The sequence below is a fragment of the Chrysochloris asiatica genome, unplaced genomic scaffold (genome assembly GCF_000296735.1).
Source record: "Chrysochloris asiatica unplaced genomic scaffold, ChrAsi1.0 scaffold00025, whole genome shotgun sequence".
Taxonomy (NCBI): Eukaryota; Metazoa; Chordata; class Mammalia; order Afrosoricida; family Chrysochloridae; genus Chrysochloris; species Chrysochloris asiatica.
This window is the reverse complement of record NW_006408543.1, coordinates 4,180,026-4,185,560: the sequence shown is the minus strand read 5'-3', so window position 1 is coordinate 4,185,560 and position 5,535 is coordinate 4,180,026.

The following is a 5,535-nucleotide window of genomic DNA, read 5'->3' as shown; positions in this document are numbered from 1 at the left end:
ATATATATATATGGTGGTGGTAGTGTGCCATGGAGTCAGTTCCCACTCATAGTGATCCTGCATAGGGTTTCCGAGGCTGTAAATCTTTATGGGAGCAAAAATCTCATCTTTCTTCTGCGGAATGGATGGTACTTCCAAACTGCTAACATTGAGGTTAGCAGCCCGGCTCGTAAGCACTATGGTACCCGAGCTCTTTGATATATTATATAGGAGAGAGTAGAAGTACTCCACAGGGTTTCTTCCTGGGCTAAAGTTGAACGGGTCTACATTACCAAGACTTTTCTTCTGTGGACCCACTGTGTGGCTTCAAACTGTCAACCTTTCGGTTAGCAGTTGAGTGCTTAACCATGATGTTAGCAGGGTTTCTCAATGAACACAAGGAAAACACAGGGCTTAATGTCATCATTGAGCAGACACCCAAGTGGAGAGAGATTGCATTCTTGACTTGGGTGATAAATGCTAACTCTGTGTTTCCCTGTTGGTTTCCTCACAGGAGCTCCCCCAATGCTGCCACATGGGCACCACTGCTCTTCTCCCAAACAGAGATCCTGAATACAACTTCCAGCCTGGGGACGTGCCAGTGGTAGGTGGACAATCAAAGAATCTGTGTCACGTTGTCCAACAGGCACAATTCTCATTTTGAGAAAGATTTGGGCCAATATTTACTCAAGGGAAGAACTCCAAGGGCTTCAACTTTACTTCCCAAGAAATCAGCATTTTCACACATGAGGGTAAGCCAGTAAGCATTACCACTAGACCTCCAGTTCGTACATACATGGCTTTATCCCACTGAGTATGAGCAAAATCCTACTCACAGGGACTCTATAGGACAAATCAGAACTGTCTCATACTGTTTCTAAAACGGTAAATCTTTATGGAAGCAGACTGCATCATCTCCTAGAGCCACTGGTGGGTTCAAATTGCTGAACTTTCAGCAGCTGAGCACTTAACCACTGCACAACCAGCATTCCTCTTTTAACGAATTGTTGTTGTGGTGGTTGTTAGCTGCTGTTGAATCTATTCTGACTCATAGCCACCCTATGCACAACCAAACAAAACACTGCCCACTCCTGCACCATTCTCACAATTGTTCATCTGTTTGAGCCTATTGCTGCTGTCATTTGCAAACCCATCTCATTGGGGTACTTCCTTTTTTGTACTGATACTCCAATTTAGCAAAAGACTTCTTTAAAGTGTTAAAAAGAAAAGATACCAGTTTCAGGACTAAGGTGTGCCTGATCTTTTCAATTGCCTTGTATGTATGTGGAAGTGGAACAGTGAAGAAGGAAGACCACAGAAGAATTGATGTATTTGAATTACAGCATTGATGAAGAATAATGGAAATACCATGGATTTCCAGAAGAACAAACAGATCTGTGTTGGAAGAAGTACGAACAGAATGCTCCTTAGAAACAATGATAGTTAGACTTTGTCTCTCCTACTTTGAGTTTATTATCAGGAGAAACCAGTTCCTGGAGTAGAGTAGAGTCAACTAAAAAGAGGAAGATTCCCAACAAGATGGGTTGGCAAGGTGGTCTCAAATATAACAATTGTGAAGAGGGTTTAGGACCCGACAGGGTTTCATTTCGTTCTGTTGTGCATCGGGTTGTTATGAGACTTGACGACACCTAACAACAACAACAACAACATACCTTTAGTTAAACAGTTAAAGTTCTCTAGTCAGCTCCAACTCATGGAACCCCATGTCTGACAGGATAGAACTGGGCCTTGTAGAGTTCTCAGTGGCTGCTCCTTTAGGAAATAGATTGATAGGCCTTTCTTCCAAGGATCCTTGGAGTGGATTCAAACCTCCAAACTATTCATTCACAGTTGAGCTTGCTTACCATTCACACAGCTCAGAGGCTCCATCTGATTCTTCATCTAAGGTCGTTTTAATTTATTGGGAGGTAGGAAATTGTAAGTGGTTTGGAACTGTAGAGAGCAGGCTTTAGGGTTTAAATTTGTTTGTTTCTAGGAGGGTGTTCTTAACTCAAGGAGCCCTGGGAGTGCAATGGGTTAAGCATGAGCTGCTCACCAAAGGGCCAGCAGTTCAACCCATCAGTGGTTCCATGGGAGGAACCCGAGGCAGCCTGCTTCAATAAAGATGGCGGCCCTGGAAACCCTGGGAACCAGTTTTATTCTGTCCTCTAGTGTCGCCATGGTTTGGAGTTGACTCACAGGTAGTGGGTTTGCTTTGTTTTCTTGGGTCCTTACCTCAGCTGCTTAAACTTTCCAGATCTGAGTTCCTTGGAGTGTGAAATGGGCCTAACAAGAGCAGCTGCTTCCTTGGGCCGTTGAGAGAGTTGAACGAGATGGGAAGCACATGAGGCCTGGCCCATGGGACCTATTCGAACTCCAAGCCCCCTGCCACAGAATTGAATCCTACTCATAGGGACCCTACAGGGCAGGGTAGAACTGCTCCTTTGACAAAACCCATGGAGGACAGTGCAGGAGCTTGTGTATAAACATGACCCACAAAGTATATTCAGTGCCTGATTTATGCCTCATATGTTACTGAAACCAAATGAAAACCAAAAAGAGCCATCATTTTGTGCATATGGATTTGCAGACACCTTGTGAGAATCTTGTTCTTCCCTTGTCTTTAGACATTCAATGTGCCCCCAGTGAAGAACCCTGGCCTTCATAATTTGGGCTAGCTTTAATGATAAGCTATTAATTAAAAGAATCAAGACAGTTTTACTTATACTCAGAAAATGATGAGTAAGAAAAGAGGAGTTTGCTGAACAACCTCTGGGGTCAACTTTGCCTCTAATGCAAAACTTAATTTTTATTTGGATTTTTAAATGCCGGCAATTGTCCAGTCAATACTGCATGCATATCATATTCAGAGACTGGTTTTCTTCTCATCTGGAGACCCACTGTCCAGGCGCGCTCTCCATGTGTACAGCTGGACCCAGAGACTCCTCACAGAATACAGCCGCACCCCTGCCTGTTCCCATCATCCAGAATGTCTGGTTAGCACTTCTGACACTAGGACCAACTTTGCTTCTCCATTCCCTGACATCTCCACCTTCTATTTCATTAAACAGAGTTTTAATTTACCAATGGCCAAAATTTCCCACTGGTGTGCCAGTCCAGAGGAAGCCCATTTAAAAAGAGTTTTTAATAATGCATAGAGTTGCAAGGGAGGGAGCCCATTGGAAGAACTTTGTGGTTAAGCCTGCAGTGCTGGGGAACATTCAAATTCTTAGATTGCATTGTGATTCTTTGTTTTTCCACAGTCACGTGGTTGTGGCTAATTCCCAGTCATCTCCCATGCGCCGGCTGTTTTCTTTGTTTGAAGTAGTCCTTCACAGGGATAACATGACATGAATTCGCTTGCCACTCACTTTTACTCTCTTATTTAGCAGGACAAGGGAATGGCTACTGGATCTGTCCAGAGAAAGAGAGTCCATAGGAAAATGCACATGTAGGACTAAGCACACACACACACACAATGCTCCAATACGTTACATCTTGCCCATTCGATCATTTCTCTATTTAGCTATCTTTCTTTCTTTTCTTTTTTTTAAGGGAATTCGCTCTGCTGATTAGGAGGGGACTGTGTTGCAACAGGTCCAACTTCTGTAAGGGAGGTCAGCAGTCTAGAAGCTCAAAGACTGAATTGGTGTTGTCCAGAGTCTGAAAAATCTGCAGGGTATGGTAATGAGCTGCAAACTCAGGGGGGATGTCTACGGTACTCCAGACCGAACCCTTCTTTTATAACAAGCTTGTTTTCACTCTCAAGATTACTCATTAAGTAAGGTCTCCCGGACTCCCCTTTATTTAAGGTCAACTGATTCTGAATACTCATCACATCCACAAAATATCTTCACAGTAAGATCTAGCATTTGAGCAAATAACTAGGCACCCTTACCTGACCATTGTGCCACACCATCATAGATACCAGTCAGCACAGTCTATGTGCAAAATGCTATAATTGCATTACCGCAATTAATTATGAAACTGGCCGCATCTCTGGGATTTAGGGACAATGGAATATAAAGAGGACTTGAAGCACTTACTGATGAAGATCAAAGAAAACAGCCTTCAGTAGGGGTTGCACCTCAGCATAAAAAATATTAAGAATTCTCACAACTATACTAATAAGCAATACCATGATTGTTAAGTGCAGTCTAGTCTGTTCTAACTCATAGTGACCCTGTATAGGGGTTTCAAGGCTTGAAATCTTTGCAGGAGTTGAAAGCCTCATCTTTCTGCCATGGAGCAACTGGTGAGCTTGAATCACTGACCTTGTGGTTCCCAGTTCAATACCTCCTTTATGGGGAGGCAATGCTCACATTATCATGATAAATGCATACAGTCTGAAACTGTCAAAGACTTCCTTTTATTTGGATCCGCAATCAACACCCATGGAGGTGGCAGTCAAGAAATCTAATGATATGTGCATGAGACAAATCTGCTGCCAAAGACCTCTTTAAAGTGCAAACAAGAAAAGAAGTCACTTTAAGGACTAAAGTATGCCTGAGCCAAGTCCTTGTTTGTTCTTTTGGCTTACATGCATGTGAGGGCTGGACTATGAGTAAGGAAGACTGAAGAATTGATGCCTGGATTGTGGTGTTGGTGAAGAATATTGGAGGATGTTCTTAGAAATGAGGATGACTAGACTTCATCTCACAGGATTTAGACTCACTAAGAAAGACCAGTCTCTGGAAAAGGATACCATGCAGCCCCCATAGCGGAAGGTCGGTGAATATAAAGGAATCCCTGCATTAAATAGAGGGACACACAGCGAAAACAATGCACTCAAACTTACCACAGGTGACGATGGCTCAGGAACCTTTATCCTGTTCTACATCAAAGTTGGTCCTGGTGTCTACAACAAGAGTAACAACAACACCATTACCTGAAATCAATCCTGCTGGATGACTAGCCAGCCTGTGTCACTCTGTTACCAACAGAAATAGTGACCAGCTGTGTCTTGGAGAATATAGAACCATAGAACATAGAAGGCATGGAGACACCATCAGTGAATTTAATCCAAGCAATAAGAATGTGCTGTACAAGGCAGAATGCTCTTATCCTTCCTTTTAAATATTTCAACACATCTCTCTTAGTGACTTGTATATTTGCAAGATGAAAGAGTAATATGGGTACATACAGCCCCACAAAGACAACCTGGTTTCAAATCTTGCCATGATCATGCATCAGCTGTGGGCTTAGGTCAAGGCACTTCACCTCTGTGACTGTTTTGTGTTGCTGTTAGGTGTCCTTGAGTTGGCTCTGACTCACTGTGACCCAATGCACAATAGGATGAAACACTGCCTGGTCCTGTGACAGCCTCCAGAAGAGAAAGATGGAATGGAGTCTTCTGCTCCTCCATCAAGTCGATTTCCTCTCACAGCAGCCCTGTGTGTGTTTTCTGAAGAGCAGCTGGTGGGCTGACCTTGTGCTTCACAGTCCATTGTTGATCCTACAGTGCCACACCAAAAGTATACATATATATTATTGTTCAGTGCTGTTGAATTGGTTCTAACTCATAGTGACACTGTATAGGTTTTCCAAAGGATGGCT